The following is a 17,826-nucleotide window of genomic DNA, read 5'->3' as shown; positions in this document are numbered from 1 at the left end:
TCCCTTGCCAATGAAGAGAGGGTGAGCATCGAGGCAGACTCATAAAAACGTGCTTAATGTGTACAGCACATATTTATTCATTTTTAGAAAATCTTCAATGCTGCTACCCTCCTTCTCCCATAAAACCTGACCATCCTACTCAGCTTCTATTCTTATCCCTGCTCATTTGCGTAATTTTAACACTGCAGAATATAGCTAGCCTCACAATTTTTTTTTATAATTACACCCATCACAGGAACTGTCAGTATCTAATGAAGGATAATTTCAGCTATTATAAGAAGCTTAAAAGATCATTTTCATGAATAATTCGTAATATGAATCATTAAATTCAAACAATGTCAGAAATTTCCAAAAAAAAAAAGAAAAGAAAAATATTTTAGGTATCGAAAAGTAACCATCCCCGTAAAGGCAGAATGAAATTCCTGACATGCACAGAAACAACACAACACGAGGGAAGATCTCTGTGTGAGGGGACGAAACATGCCAATCGGCTCATGTCACTTCCCACTTTAAGTTTTTCACCAGGTCCCCCCAGGCCTGAGGATAAAATCCAAGCCTCTTAGCAAATCATGTGGAGTGCTGCTCCTTGATCTGACCCTTGCCTGTCTCTTGGGTTCCTCTCTCACACCTTCCTCCCTCTGACAAAGAAAACCTGTCTGAAAAGTAAAACAAACCCATGCTAGAAGCAGACCAAGAGGGAGAGAGACACATCTTCCTGGTAAACTGTTTGCATACCTGGATCCAGCCACACCTACACCCTATGCTTCTCACTTCTAGTGTTTGCCAATGAGAAAAAGTTCTATTATTAAAATAAGGTGCAGGCTTCAACAGATCCTGAGGGGATAGAAGAATCACATTTCTCATGGCTGGTCTACGCCAAAGCCTGCAGAGCACTAAGCAGGGAACATGGAGTTAAGGCCAGACAGGGTGAGCGCGCGTGCGTGTGTGTGTGTTTAGACCTTAAATTAGGGAAGAAGGGAGGAATGCTGCTGACCAACAGACAAAATTTCAAACTTCTTAACTAGATAACATGATTCTAGAAGAACAGCCCTTTGTAAAGGATATTTTTTCAAACTATAGGCTGCATCCCTTTAGTAAGGTGGCAAAAATATTCAGTGAGCCACAGCTGATGTTTGTTAAAATGGAATAGGATATAAAACATGACATTGTTCTGCATGTAGTAAAGGTTAAGTATTGTTCCAGGAAGACTGTCTCAACTACATACATACATGAACGTGTGAGCTTAAGAGCATATTTTCTACTGTGAGCCACAGTCAAAGAATTGAAAACCACTTTTATCATAAGAAAATATGTCAGTTCAGAGAGGACATTTGATGGCATGACATGTTGGTTTCAAACTAAAAGGCAACTAATGGGCACAGAACCTATGCTTTCACTCAGCGGCGATACTGCTATAAATCTTCCCCACCAAAATGAAGCCCCAGGATATGGGGACATGTACACCGGGCTTATTGCAATACTGTCTGTAGCAGCAAAAACCTGGAAACAACCTGCATGCCATCTATAGGAGAATGATTTTTAAATGATAGCATAGCCACATGGACTCTAATATGCTGATATTAAAAAGAATGATTTAGATCTGCATCTATTAATCTGGAGGAAGGTGCAAGACTGTTATGTGTTAGTGTATCATGATACACTATTACCTGAGAAAGGCAAAGCAGATCAGAGGTCAGCAAAGTTTTTCTTTAAAAGGCCAGATGGTAGATATTTTCAGTTTTTCAGGCTTAAGTGTTCTCTGTTGAATTAGTCCTCGACTCCTTTGTATCAAGAAAGCACATATAGATAATACATAAATGGGTATGGCTGTGTTCCAATAAAACTTTATTTACAAAAACAGATGACATACCCATGAGCCATAGCTTGCCAACCCCTGGTAGAAACTGTAATCCCATTTTTTTTAGGGGGAGGATAAGTAGAACAAGCACGTAAACATATATTTGGAGAGTATAGGTTTGCATAAGTTTACATACACCAATTAACTCTGGTTGTCAAGTGGGTAGCATTAGAGGTAAATTATTAACTTCTTTATATATCTCTGTATTGCTGGGCTTGTTAAAAAGAGTATATACAACTATTTTTAAATTCCGATAAATATTCAATAATAGAAAGTACATAAAATATAAGCTATCTAGTGATTGCTTTCACCAAAGTCAATTCTCTCTAATATATTTAACCATTTTTTTACCATTGCAAATAACAGAAGGGACCTTATATAATTCATACTTAACTGGATTTCAGCTTTCATACAAAGAACTCTACAGCTAGAAATTGTCCAAATAAGACAGAAAGAGTAGTAAGTCAGGAAACCAAGGAAAATATTATTCTCCTCTTCCAGTGGGAGACCAAATGATACAGAAAGAGTAGTTTAAACTTAAGTTTGTAAACCTGGGACCCACCATTAATTGAGGCTGGTAGGTAGTTACTGTCCACATCTTACACATGGACTGGCTGAGCTCATGCCATCCCAAAAGGACATGACAGTGGAGCACAGAGCGGAGACTGAGACCTGGATCTGAATCCTAGTTTAATCAAATGTTCTCGGCACTGACCAGTAGCTGATCAACAGAACACAGGCCCATGGTAAGTCCAATCCTTCATGCTGCAAGAGCGCTCTAGATTCACAGGGAAAGTTAAGCATGGGACACAAGGTAACTGACTAGCTTACTTCCCAAAAATAAAGAGAAGGGTAACAGTCACACCCAAATGGGGAGAATGTGACGTGTTGAGCAGACACCATCATTCACATTTTACTTCTCCCCATTTCTCTACTGAAACTGATCCCCTTACCACCATCACTACGCCGGCACCACCATCTCCCACTTGGTTCATCAAAAGCACGGTAGCTGCTGCTTCAGAAGTGTGGCAGAAACAGCTAGGGATCCCTAATAGCCGTTCTTTCTTCCTTAACAAGAAAACACCCTGTTTTGGCTGGGCACTTGGTCTTCTGGGTGGAAAACAAAGGCTATGCTTCCCAGCATCCTTTGCAACTAGATGTGGCTACAGAAAAGTGTCACAGGCAAATTGCAGATTAGTGAACTTGAAAACTTAGCAACAGAAACTATCCAAGATGAAACATACAGAGAGAGAGGAGAAAAATGGCTAGGTAACCTGCCCAAGGTCACACTGACGGCAAAGGGCAGAGCCAGGACTCTCTGCGCCAAACCCCCAGTCTACACCTTCATGCTCTAACATGCCGTAGTACAGGCCGCCTGCATGAGTGCTGTCCGTTCTCCTCTGGAACAGAGGCGAGGAACCCCACTTCCTGTCATCCTGGCCCACGTGTTGCTGGCAGGCACTTGACATCATTTACACTCACACTGTACCACTGTCTGGTTTCCTTATTAAAAACCTTACCAATTTTTGTTAATTTTGTATGCCTTCAGCTTTCTTCTTAGCCCATAAATTCCATGTGTCAAGTAAGGGGGTAAGGGATCTCCAAGTCCTCCCGACAGTGGGTGTTTATACCAAAAGCATGCACAGAGCAGAGCGCTGTCCCCATCTGGAGGGCACGGCGCTAAGTTTTAATGATGCTGGGCGGTGTGAGGATGACACTTATCCTTCTCCGCTTGTCTCTACCTTTTCTAATTCTCTAGAATGAACACGGTTTCATTTGTTAACAGGGAAAGTAAACACAAGTTGTTTTCCAACAGTAAAGTTGCTGAGAAACAATTTGAAGGCAAGCCATGATGACTTCAGGAGACTGCTTTAGGTCCATGGCTGTACGTTCACTTATTGTCTATTTCAAATCCTTCATCTTACTCAGAAGGAAGCCGAGGCACAGGAGCAAGGCCTCAAAGCTGTGCAGGCACCACTCCTGGTTGCCCAGCAATGGGACCCCTGCACTCTGCTAAAGGCATTATAATGAGACAAACCAGATGCAAATGAAGGCGAGAGTAATTAGAGGTAGAGTCAAGCTTGGCCTAATTGGCTCCTAATTGGGGGAAGGAGGGGCCTTCTTGTGGAGGATTTCGGTCCCCCAAACAATGAGATCATGAGGAAAGAGTCGGAGAGAAATGGAAAGGTAAGGGGGAGCCCGTCAAGGTGAGAAGCGTGAGGTTCAGCACGTACCTAGAATGCCTCCTAGGAACTCAGGTCAAGGGCACCATGTAGCACATCACAAGGCTCAAATTCACATCCTCACCTGTTCTGCTCACTGGACTCCAGTAGCGCAGGTTCCTGTCCCTACCCTGTCACCAAGTCTGTGAGATCCAGGAGGATAGACACTGTGTGTCACTCATTTCAGTCTCAGGGCATCCATGACCCAGCCCACCACTCACCAGCTGTGCCCCTTGGGCAATGACAACAGCAGCAACCTGACACCCACAGAGTGAGTGGCAGAGACATCAATCCACACAGTTTGGCCCCACTATACACTCTCGCTGACCTTTCTAAGCTTCAGCTTCCCCACTTGTAAAGTGAGAATGGTAATAGTACCGACCTCCCAGGAAGGGTGCCTATTAAAGAAAGTAGCACAGGGCCTGGCATATGGTGCTTAATCCATATTATCAATTATTATAATTATTATTATAAGGTGCTCAACAGATTCATTCATTCATTTATTTGTTCATTCACTCATGCATTTATCAAACATCTACTGATCACCTACCTACCAGGTGCCAGGTATCAGCTTTAGACGCTGGGTCCACAACAGTATCAAAACCAAGTCAGTTCCCACTCTCACGGAGCTTACATCCTGGTCAATGTTTATCGCAAATGTCATGACAGAAAGAAACATTTTATATACAAAATAGGCAGCAACGCTATAGATCTGGAAGTGCCAACTAGGGAAATGGTGGTGGGGGGTCAGAGAGCTTCCTGGGGCAGTGATGACTGTGAACGGGGTGTGACAAGCAGCCAGCAGACTCCAGACAGAGTGAGCAGAGGACAGAAGGGTGAGGAGGCAGTGTACTCCTACTGAAAGGCAAAGAAGGAACTTGAGGCCATAAACCGGTGAAGTAACCCCAGGCCAAGAGACGGGCCTTAAGTCTTTATAAGTATGTCTACTTTTCTGTTCCATCCAGGAAAAAATTTAGATGAGGCGCTCTCAGCTGATGCACAAGGCATCATCCCCCACTCAAGCAAAGCAAAATGACCCACTGCCTTATGAAAGCCGTAATTAGAAACTTAAAACAGAGCAGTTTTCAGAGCCAAAGTGGCATTTAACAAAATGGGCCACCTGTCAGCTTCCAGGAAGGAGGGAAGTTGAACACCAAACAGGACGCTGACTGATGAATGGCACGACAATCAGCACAATGCCCAGACAGCTCTAAAAAGTGACGATGACAATGATAAATACATGTCTGGCCCAGGCCCCAAGGAGAGAGAAGCGCCCCAGGTGTTCCTGTTCTGTTTCTGAGCCTTTGTTTCCTGCCAAACAATAAAGAGGAAATGAGCAGAAATCATAGATTGATAGTTGGCATTTCCAGACAATTGCTTTTGCAGTGATTTAGGGGAGGAAAGCACCCTGTGGGGGATGAAATCAGGTTGAGCCAATAAAACATTACCCCTTATGGAAGTCTCTGGAGAGAGATGGTTACTTCTAAGACCCCAGAGTGGATCCTTTTACAACTATGACCCTGGGCCTTTGATAAAGCTTCTCCTAGTACTGATGGCACTAAGGGGTAGCTTGGGGGTACTTTGGCACCCGCCCCCACCCCACAAAATTTCTATCAGCCTACCCTCCCCGAAGCCACCTGGAGCAGGGACTGCTGCCCACCTACCCAATAGTCAATTCCCTATGTGCCAATTAAGCAACCACACTTCCCAGTTTTCCTTGCAATTAGAGAGCTCCAAGAGCTATAAGCAGTAGTCATTTGGTGGGGGTCCTGAAAAGCTCCTTAAAAGAAAGCTTATTATGCTTGAAGCTTTAAACCCTTATAGAATTCATCTGTGAAATGCATTATCTGCCCTTCACCACTTCCTGCTCCTACCTCCCTGAAATACAGATGTGATAGATGGAACACCAGGCGCTACCCAGGTACAATGAGGGAATCATGAAGATAACAAGCCATGTACTAAGGGTGCTAGAGCAAAAAGGAAAAAGAAAGAGCAGCCTGAGTTCCCAACAATCATAAAATCATCACACTAGCCCTGGACTAAACTACTTACTTCTGGGCTTGTGTTAGAGAAGAGAAAAACCTTGTTTCTGTTGCTTGGGTTTTCTTTTTCATGCAGCCAAACCTAGTCCACCTGATACACTAGTCCAAATAAACATACAAATTCAATAGAAACAAAGTGCATGCTATTCAGAGGCAGGCTCAAGACATGGCCTCCAAGGCCCCTTTCTAACACAACAACCAGACCTCTCATATATAAAAATTCTGGAGCTACAGCTGTTTCCCATGTCACTCCAGCTGCATGGTCACCTGTGTTTTTGCTACCCAGCATCCTTTCTTCTCATATCAGAATCCATCCTGTTTCTGGGAGCCTGCCCCTCTCCCATTCTCGATCCAGTGTGTTTGTATGGGGCTGCTCCCACCTCAACCCTGCCAGGAATAAGCCATGTGAGCCTGGCTAGCACCCCCTTAAGTCCCCATGATTAGCTAAAGTGAGTCAAGCCACCCAAGCTACGCCAATCAGAGTTAATCTGGAAACACCTGTGGGTGCAATCAGTAAGGACACCCTCAACTGCACTTACAACTTTTAATACTTTTTATTAATCTGAAATAAATATGAAAAATTATCTGTTAAATCTGGGTGGTGAGCAATGAGGGGTGTTGAGGACATTACTACCTGGACTTTTTCAGTAAATTCCAACTTAAAAAAATTCAGAGCATGGGCTACTTTCCCTGGAGTGTCTTCCTGGTGCTACCAGTACTGAGCACTTAGTAAGAGCCAGGTACTGAGGCTACCTGTTCCGGTATTTATTTAAAGGTCAGGAAACTAGCTAACCACACAAATATTGTTTTATCGGGATAATGGACTGCAAAGCTTTCCTAGAGGTTTACTCTATAATTATCCCCATAATTATTCATCACTTTCAGAAATTGATGTACAGATGTTTTGTTAATGTGCCTTGACCTTTCTCAGCCTAGACACCCTTCAAAATGACATCAATAATTGCCTGGTACATCACACATGTCATCCCTTTGAAATTCCAAACAATTCTATTAAGTCGACATTATTATCTCTACTCCCCAAATGAAATGATTGAAGCTCTGAGATAAAAACTTATTCCAAGAATTTGGAGCTAGTAAATGCAGAGCTGAGATTCAACCCAGAACCCCCCAACTGGAAAACCTGTGCCTGCCTTCGCCTTCATGCTCTACTATCCCTTCTTCATGCTCCTTCTCTCGTTTACTGTGGAAGGAGGAGCCTTCATGGAAGAAGGGGAAAAAATGCCAGTTGCATGCCTTGCCTACATATAGCACTGTGACAGGGAAGTGTGTTTCCCTAAGTCTGACATCCAGTCCCTCCCACTCTGACCCAGTCCCCCACCACCACGTGGCTGATGGCACACAATTAGATTTCAGTCACCCAGAGAAGCGGGGAGTAGAGTGGATTTTTCTTGAGATCAAGTTAAGGAGCAGATGCTAAGCAGTGCAGCCACCCAGCCCCGAGCAGAGGCTGTGCCCACAGGCAGATGTCCCTTGGGTAGCTGTCACACACCACTTGAGGTACTACATAGATCGGGTGGTAATTCTGGCTTGACCTCTTTCTAGGTGGATGACTGTAATGGTTAATTTCATGTGTCAAGATGGCTGGACCATGGTGCCCAGATATTTGGTCAATCAGTAGTCTAAATGTCACTATGAAGGTATTTTTAAGTATGACTAACAGTTAAACCAGTAGACTTGGAGTAAAGCAAATAACCCTCCATACTATGGGTGGGCCTCACTCAATCAGTTGAATGCCTTAAGAGAAAAACTGAGGTCCCCAGAAGGGATTCTGCCTCCAGACTGCCTTCAGACTTGAGTTGCAGCATCAACTCTTCCCTGGGTCTCCAGTCTGCAGCCTACTCTGCAGATTTTGGAGTTCCCAGCCTCCACAATAGCATGAGCCAATTTCTTAAAGTCAAAATCAATCAACTCTAGATAGACAGATATGGATATGTGTATGTATACATATATACATGTATATGTGTGTGTGTATATATACATACATTTGTGTATATATACATGTATATGTGTGTACATATGTGTACGTGTGTATGTATTGGGATGTTACAAGGGAAACCAGAAACATCTCTCAGGAAAGGGAAAGTACAACATGGTCTCTTCATCTCAATTAATGATTGATAAGAAAATCAGTTCTTTTTGACAGACATATCTTTGCCACATTCGTAGACACTCTTTCTACTGCAGACCCTTACAAGCTACTGGGCATTCCTTCTGGGACTCTAATACCACAAACTCAAAAATAACCTTAATGGGTATGAGGTTCCTTTCTAAGGAGCCACACAAATGGCTTAGAAGATGGGAAACACGTGCATCAGCATGAGTGCCCAGCACAAGCAGCAGAAGCCCATGCTCCCCTGCCACCATATTAGCATTCTTGCTGGAAAGCAGCTGCCCAGCCAGAAACAACACTCCCAGACCCCTGTGCATATAGGGGGGACCACAGGACTAGTCCTCACCAATGTACCATGAGCAGCATAGTGTCGGTCGCTGCTGGAAGGGAGAGTAATGGCAATTACCATCCTCTCCCTCACACAGCATGTAACATCACTTCCCCAAATTCCTTTCTTCTTGGAGAATGCCATTCCCATCTACACCAACTTGTCTGTTACTGAGTCACGCCTAAGAGTACTTGGATAGAGTCTAGGAACAAGTTTTTATCAAACAGCTACTGTGTACTTGGCTAACACACACAAAAACAAATTTTGAGTCACAGATCATCCTCTTTGTGCAGTCAGACTCCATACACAAGACAGGACTGCAAACGCCCTCATGAGAGCAAACAGTCAAACACTAGACCTTGGTTACTGCTTATAATAAGCGCAATAGGAGTTTAGAAAACTAAAAGGTCAGAGTAATTAGATTTCTTTAAGGCGACAGGAGGAGAGCTGGCTCTCACAATAAATGCAACATCTGGGCTGACCAAGGACAAGGGAAGTGACATTTCCAGACGAGGAACACAGATGAGCAAAGAGAGGATGAGAAAGTGGTCAGGTGGGGCACATGGGAGACAGGTGCGACTGTGATGAAGCTTCGTGGTGAGCAGCCAGAGGGAGAGGGTGCTGGGCAGAGATGAAAGGTGGAAGGTGAAAGAGATGAACTGCGGTTAACACCCACTTCGGATCCTTGAGAAGGCAGGGTGGGGTGGGCACAGTAAATGCATCGCATTAGCTCGTGCAGTGACGGTGAACAACTTCACTGCACACCTGTGCCCCCACGGCCCTGGTTTTCTTAATTGGCGGAACCTATTTAGAGAAGCAAGTTCTGAGGCCAAATCTGAATTTAAGGAAAAACCAGTAACCTTGATTGACTTGAGATGCCTAGTGCTGGCCAGGAATCAGAGAACGCTGGGACATTTGTAACATACTGGCTGACCCTGAACTTCATTAATTCAAAAGTGACATCCTCCAAGGCAGTGGTTCCAAGTGGTATTTTTAAAACTCCCCAGGTGACTCAGTATGGAGCCAAGATTAAGAACCATGGCTGTAAATGGGGAGAGATGGTAGAATGGTTTATAAGGAAACTAGTGGGAAGGAGAAGCTGGGTTGCTGAGTTTAAACTGAAGCTGCTGGCAGCCTCCTGTCAGCAAGAGAACACATGCCTGAAAATGGAGCCAACACACAGTGGGGCACCAGAGCTGGGGCCTATCACTCAGTGACATAGTGACATAGTGATTGATGGCAGCCTGAAATCAGTCACAGTAGGAGCATTTACACCATGGTAATCAGCCAGCACTTTATTTATCCTCAGAGGGCTGAGTGTTAAACATTTACCAGCATACACAGCCAATACTAAAGGAAGGGGGGGGGGGATGAGAACTGAGAAATGGGGGGAAAATATATTCCTGGTATTGTTTGAGCTACTGGATCAAGCAATTCCGGGAGATGGGAACACCTAGCCTTTGGTTTTGCTTAAGCCAGATTGAACTGGATCTTATGACTCTTGTAATCAAAGAATGGTGTAGCCATGGGAGAATCAAAGTCATGTGCTAACTGTAGTCACAAGGAGCAGATACATAATCCCAGGAATCTGTTGGAGACACAGCTGAAAGCAGCAGTTACAAGGGATATGGCACATTACTGGATGGCCCTGCTGAGCTCTCATAGCTGCCATGGACCTTCAATCACCCAAATGCCACTAGGTCAGGTCCTACAACAGCCACTCTCAGATTTCCATTCATTCGGGTTATAAATATGCATGGAGCACATACCATGGGGTCAAGCACTGTGCAAGGCACTTTGAACACAGCAGGAGAAAAACAGGCAAGGTCCCTGCTCTTGTGGATGGCAGAGTACAGGGTGGGATGCAGAGAGTAAAGAGGGAAGAAAATAAACAACCAAAAGACTTTGAGGTACCCGTAAGTGCTATGATGATGATAAAGGAAGTAATAGAATGAAGAATGAAGAATGAAGAATGAAGAATGAAGAATGAAGAATGAAGAATGAAGAATGAAGAATGAAGGAGAGGGCACAATGTGAGACAGGAGGGTCAGAGGTGACATCTAAACAGAGACCTGCTTGACAAGGCTGATTCAGCCATGCAGAGATCAAGGGAGGAGCAGTCCAGCAGAGGGACAGTCATTGCACAGGCCCTAAGAGCCCTGGCTGGTGTGTTTCAGTGACTGAGTATCGACCCATGGACCAGGAGGAGGTCACGGTTTGATTCCCAGTCAGAGCACATGCCCAGGGTTTTGGGCTGAATCCCCAGTAGGAAGCATGCAGGAGGCAGCCGATGGATGTTTCTCTCTCATCGATGTTTTTCTCTCTCTCTCCCTCTCCTTTCCTCTCTCTCTAAAATCAATAAAAACATATATTTTTTTAAAAGGCCCTGAAGTAGGAATTAGCCTGAGGACAGTATAGCTTGCGGGGGAGATGGGGCTAGAACACAGGAAACACCAGATCACACTGAGCCCTGAAAGCCATCATCAAAAAGTCTGCACTGGGTTTTAAACAGCAGAGAGATGGGATCTGATTCATCTTCCCATGAGCCTCCGTGTTTAGCCCACTAGAACCAGACACAAAAACCCACACAGTGATGAGCTAGCTTTCCTCACAACTTGAGAAGCTCACCCACTTCAAACAAAGATGTCTTTGCCTCTGTGCACACTGGGGGCAAGAGCATGAGGCCACCCAAGAGGAGACAGCCTAAAACCTACATGATCGAGGCTGAAACAATTTGACCTTAGGAACCCTGTCACCCATGACCAACCATCTCCTTAATGGCAGAGCCCTGTTTTCTGAGCCCAGGGAAACTGAGACCCCTAAGTGAGAGCATGAAGTATATATGCAGTGTGGAAGGGGGGGATCAGGGAACATGCCACATGCAGGCAGATGTGACACATGAGAGAGGTTTATTACTTCCTAGGGGGGGGTTTCTTTTGTTTCTTAGAGCAAAATTTTTTAAAATAGCTCCTAAGCCTCCCTCATCTGTCAAGTTCCTCCCAGTATATCTCCCGATTACTCCGATCGCCACTAGCAACGGGCCATTTCTTCTTCTGTCCCTGAGCCTACGGCAGATTAATTAAATGGGGATGCCGACAAGAGCTTGCAGCCATAAAATCCATCACTACGGGACAGGACTGTGGTGGCCAGCACAGGTGATGACAGTGGAGTGTACCTAATAGGAGGGAGGGTGAAAGGAGAGCCTCATGACACAGCACCAGACACTGCGCATTTGGAAAGACTCTGGAGAAATAACACCCTTCACGAGGACAGGATGGACTCCATATCCAGCAAAGAGCTAAGAGCTTTGAAAACCCAACTCAACCTGGAAAATAGGGGCAAGAGGTTGGTGCAATTATTGTTCTTATTAACAAGAAGTTCAGAGTTGGACTATCACATCAGGTGAATTCAAGGTCTCAAAGAACCTGATCAGAACTCGGTCACTCTCTGCCTCTCAGCTCAGCTCCTCTCTCTGTGTGATGGCCTCATCCCCAGCCTTCGAGGCCCAAAAAAAGAAACACTTCTTGATAGTCTGCTAGAGCCCTGACACCCAGGCAGAGTTGGCTAAGGTCAAGTACAGGACAAAGGATGGAGCCCCACCTCTGTCACAGGGCTGACACTGAGTGAGGACGCTGGTCAGATGAAAACTGGAGTAAGTAGGACCTGACACTACAGAGGACACAGATGTCACTATACACAGGCAGATGGGGGAGTCAACCCAAGTCATGTGCCAAGGGCAGACCCGTGTCCTTCTGGAATGTCAAGTTCGGCTGCCGCTGGCAGGAAAGTATCTTCCTTAGTACAGAAAGCAAGCTCCAATTCACAGGCAAATGCTTTTCAGGAGAGCCCAGGAGAAGCCCAACACCTAGCAAGGTTCTGTTTAGCAGGAAAGACCTTGGTAAGAATGTCCATCCATGGGACATTCACAGAAACCAGCCTCCCCAGCTGCACATGAAACCAATGACCACACCCAAAAAGTAATGCCAACTGTCGACTGGACAGTGGGGCCACAACCATACAGCTCTGGAGGCTTCAATGACAATGTCCAGAGAAAGCTGGTGACAGGACTCATCCACCAGAACTGGTATCGGTGACCCCAGGGTGGGATGAGTGTGGAAAGGGCAAGGATTTCTCTTGCTTGACAGATATGCATACCATGCAGGGGTGTGGGGGAAGGGCAGGGAGCTTTACAGTCCCAGGTTTGGCTGCAAATCAAAGGCCACACTCTCCTCTGAGGTTCCAAGTTTGTCCACCAGGGGACCTCTGCCCCAAAAAACCCATCCTTCAAAATATCAACCTTCCACCACAAGCTCCATAAGATGATGACGATGACCCTCAAGTCCATCAATGATAAAGTTAATACCTCAATTTAACTAAATATTTATATTAGCTTCCTACTGCTGCTATAACAAATTGCCACGAATTTAGTGGCTTGAAACAACACAAATTTATTATCTTATAGTTCAGGAGGTCAGAAGTCCCAAATGGGTCTTACAAGCTAAAATCAAGGTGTCAGTAGGGCTGCGTTCCTTCTAGAGGCTCTAAGGGAGAATCCATTTCCTTGACGTTTCCATTTTTTAGAGGATGCCCATATTCCTTGGTGCGTGGCACCCTCCACCTTCAATGCTTCTGTTATCACATCTCCCTCTCTGACCCTCCTGCCTGCCTCTTCTAAGGGCCTTGTGATTAAACTGGTGTTATCTGGATAAAGCAGGATAATCTCCCCATCTCAAGATCCTTAACTCAGTCATATCCTTAAAAGTGCCTTTTGTCATGTAAGGTGGTATATTCACAGATTCCAGGGATTAGGATGTAAACATCTTTGGGGGACCATTATTCTGTCTACCACAGCATTTTCTAGATCCCAGACTCTAATCCAAGCATGTTTGTTATCTGAATTACATTATTTAGTATTTAATCCTGAAGACAACCACCTATAAAGTACATACTAATTTAATCCTAATTTTATGATTCAAAGGGGCTGTGAGAGGTAAGGTAAGGTAGTAAAGATAGTAGTAATAATAATTCCAACATTTATTCAGTGGCTACTATGTACAAGACATTTTCTAAGTGCTTTCCATGTATTACCTATTTCATATTCCCCAAACTCTATGAGGAAGGTACTATTACAAAAAGATCAAAATGAACTCCCAGTCTGTTGCCCAGGGAAGTCCTCAATGTTTTCATCACAGAAGTCATTCATCCTCTAATGTCCATTATGACATCCAGGAAGAATGTGGAGATGCATAGTGTTTCCTAAATGCTCTGGCCATGACCACTGTTTTCATGGGGGCATGTGCAGGGACTAGGATGAAGTGATGCCCTGGGAGAATGACACACAGCTACAGGTAGGACAAACCTTCTTTCTGTTGATACAGACTTTCTCCAGAGGGTCAGATGCAATAGAGGAGGAGTCCACTCACAGAACCACACTCCTGCCCCGGCCCTGCTATCCTAGTATCTCCTTCAGGAGGCATCTCAGTATCTGCAGTGTCATAGCTCTTGGCAAAGGGCCTTCATCCCGTGGCCATGTTTCTATGAGGAGACTTCCACCATAGTAATGCCCTCAGCCTCCCTTCCCACCATCTACCTGACTGGTGAGATTCTCAGTTGGGTAGAGTCAATATATTACAAAGTGAAACACCCCCATGGACTCTTTCCCTGCTTGGTCCCCACTGGGTGAGAGTAATTCTGCAGACGCAACAGTCCCTCATAAGAGGGGTGGCAGTGTATTATTAGGGAATATGATTCCAGCTACAGGTTAAGCTGGAGCTTCCAATCAACTGTCAGTAATAAAAATGTTATTTTGTTTACTGTGTGTCTGATTCCTGCATCTATGTCTCATAGATAACTTGTGGGGGAGATGGAGAAGTCATAATTAATTACAATCTCTTTGCCATGTGAAGAGCCAGAAGTTGACAGTGTCTCTCCAAGTGAGGGCTTGCCAGACCTGGAGACCTTCCCTCTCCAAATAATGGACATGTCAAGCCACTGAACATGTGACTCACCCAACCAATTCCCCCTTCTCTGACTCAATAAGCAGCCATCAGGTGATACTCCAGCTCTCTAGGGTGATCGTCACATAGGGATGATAGCTTGAACATCAGACGTGGATGTTCTGGTCTACCCAATGGCTCTATTTCTCATTAATGATGAATAAATTACTCTTCTGATTTATTACACTCTCTGTGTAGTTAGCTAACATGAGTTCATTCCTAAGAGAATGACCAGTCAGGTATCTGAGGCTAGGAGTTCACCTACTCCCCAGGCCTCTCACTGAGCTGCCAGAAGGCCTCTCCAGGCAAGAAGCCAACTTGCCATACAACTCATTTCAAACTTCAGCAATAAGCCTGAGATGAACACATGAATTTGGGGAGTGATCTCCTACTCACTCTCCGTAAGTGAAACTGCCCTACACTGGCTCCCTTCGTGGGGAGAAAGGCTGTCCGAGTTCTTTAACAAAAGAAAGAATCAAATGTCCAACAAGAGTTACAATGGAAGTTTAACTGCCAGGCCAGTTTCTCCTGGACATGATGGGCCTCATGCCACAGCTCTAAGGCTGGAGGGATCGCACAACACAGCTCCAGGATGAGAAGGATCCGAAAATGCAAATGGAGGCGTAGCTTTTGAAAAATCTTCTGACCTTACCAAGGAAAAAGGGCACTTGAGTGGTGAGTAACCAAACCTCACTCTTCAGGAAGAAATAATTATTTCAATTACTTGATGAGGTCACCCAAAACTCTACTCCACATATTGCTGATTAAATCACCATCTTGTTAGAGGAAGTATACCACTCTTTTGAAAAAGGGGGAGGGTGGGAATTTAAAATTTGATATCTGTAAAATTAAAGGTTGTCAACAATCTATTCTGGAGGTCCATTTTAAGTTTTGTTTTGTTTTCATCCTGGATGTATTTTTTCACAACAATGTAATAATGAAGGTGAGGATCCCAGTATAGCTCTCAGCAATCTATTTGACCCTAAAGGCATTTGACTTAAATTTAAATGACTTTTTTCTCTTTTCCCTACAGATGAGTTCATAGTTTCATAAACAATTTGTTGCCAAAAGATAAAAAGAAGCTTTATATCCTCAAACTAAAAGGCTTATAGTGTGGAAAATGCATTCTGAATTCCCACCTGGAGCTTTGCAAGCCAGTACCTATCTCTACGTCCATCCCTTTAACATCAGGAGCCAAGGAAATTATGGATCATAAAAAACTCCCTCCTTCTCCATCGTCTCCCTGCCCCTCTCCAGACACCCAAACCACCCCACCCTAGCTTGGACACCCTGAGGCACTACAACCTGGTCAGGACACATACTCAATGGTTTTTAACAAACTCAGTCAGTGTGGTTGAGGAGCAAGTCTCACTCTCTTTGAGTAATATATGGCATCACTTGAAAATTAGGCAAAAGCTCTTACAGGGCTGGAACGCAATTTTTGAAAGAGTGGCTTTTAATGAGGATGCTACATGGTGCCCAAGACATAGCTGGTGCTCACTAACATTAGTGAAGTGAGGGGAGTGAAGTGCAGGACTTCCACAGGCAAGAACAGGGCATCGGCGCATCACCACACACCACACACCACGGATTCTATAAAAACTTTCCACTGGGGAAAAAAAACACCTTCCACTGAAGGATGACTCAGACAGGGCAGATGGTCTCAAATTACACTGTAAGAAACATAGTAAGGGACTGCTGCTATACAAGGTAGCAAAATATGCTTAATTATCTCTGTTCCCATGCATTTAAAGACCATCTCAACTTGCCCTGGCAGGTGTGGCTCAGCTGGTTGGGGATAGTCCCATGCACCAAAAGCTTGCAGGTTCAATCCCAGTTCAAGGTACATGCCCGGGGTTGTGGGCTTGATCCCAGGTAGGGGCCATGCAGGATGTAGCTGATCGATGTTTCTCTCTCCCTCCCTCTCCCTTCTCTCTCTAAAAGTCAATTTTAAAAAAATTAAAATTAAAAAAGACCATCTCAATTCTGTCCTAAAAAGGCTCCTACCCAGCTCTGGTGCAGAGCATTCAGGCTGGGACTTAGGAAAGGGGGCGTCGGCTGTCGTGAGAAACCATTCAGCACATTGTAGGTCCCATGTACCCATTTGCAGGGAGTGGCCCCAAAAATATTCCTAGTCAGAAATATAGTTTATAGGGTTGAAGTTTTTAAGGCAAAAGCAAGCCTGGTGGTGCTCCTTTTCTTCCTAGGTTTAATTTCTTACTGCACCCAATCAAAATTCTGTGTAGGTAGCGTGTAGATTTCTCAAAAGGTGGTGGTGTACTCCACAGGCGATGTGCATCAGGGTCACAAATCTAGACGTGCAAATCTAGAGCCCCATCCTAGATCCACTGAAAGAAGTCCTAAGGAAAGGCGTTTTCCCCTCCTCTGGAGAAGAGGCATATTTAATAGGCTCCCCAGATCATTCCTCTGCACACTCAACTTTAAGAACTTTATAATGCAAATAACCAAGGATTTGGAGGAAAATGACCCAAGTTCATTTCTACCCCAGATACAGGCTCTCCTCAGCCTCCAATAACAAACTTTTTAAAATAGAGAAAAGACTTATCACAGTTACTGAGTCAAATGAGAAGAGGCCTGAACTTGCTTGGAAAGGGGAAAGGGCTAGAGATAAATACTATTCATTCAAAACAAGTAAGGAGTGATTAGTGATTAATTCTGCAATGACAACCCCCAGACTGGTAACTGACACAGACCAGCCATGAATGAAGAGAGGCATGTTATTTTGTAAAATTCTCAATATGTTGAACCTGATCAAACTGAGACCATAAAAAATATAAAAGCTTCAAAGAAAATTCAAGTCTCTATGATAATGCTATACAAGCCATATCCTGCATCCCTCTATTACAAGAAAACTGAGCACCTATAACATGCCAGCTACCCTACAGGAAGTTTTGCCTTGTTCTGGCAAATCCCACAACGACTTTAGGGTACTGTTGTGATGTTCTCTCTCACAGATGGCAAAATAACTCCAAGAGATCAAGTTATAGTGGGTGAGCCTGAAATCAAGTCCAGGTCTGGATGACTCCCAAGACCTATGAGGATGGAGCACCCACCCTTTGTTAAAGTGCCCACAACTCCAAGAGCTCATTCCTGTTTAAGAAAATCTGGTAATGGTCAGTTGCCTGGAGGCTGCAAGCCACTTGAGCTAAAGTTAAATATCATTTCTTCAGGATTACTTGAGAAACAGTTCAGTAAGGATTCGTGACAGTTAAACTGTCGCCAGACTGC

The 17,826-nt window shown here is 44.4% G+C and overlaps 1 protein-coding gene across 3 annotated transcripts in view; it reads right to left on the bottom strand.

The window, feature by feature from the left end:
- The window catches only part of SNX29 (sorting nexin 29), a 456,832-nt gene that overhangs the window by 253,945 nt on the left and 185,061 nt on the right, over positions 1-17,826 (bottom strand). The window lies entirely within an intron of this gene.

This window comes from Miniopterus schreibersii, assembly GCF_964146895.1.
Source record: "Miniopterus schreibersii genome assembly, chromosome: 3".
In the NCBI taxonomy this organism is placed as follows: Eukaryota; Metazoa; Chordata; class Mammalia; order Chiroptera; family Miniopteridae; genus Miniopterus; species Miniopterus schreibersii.
Note: the sequence above shows the minus strand (reverse complement) of the source record. Positions and strands in the feature narration are given on the sequence as shown.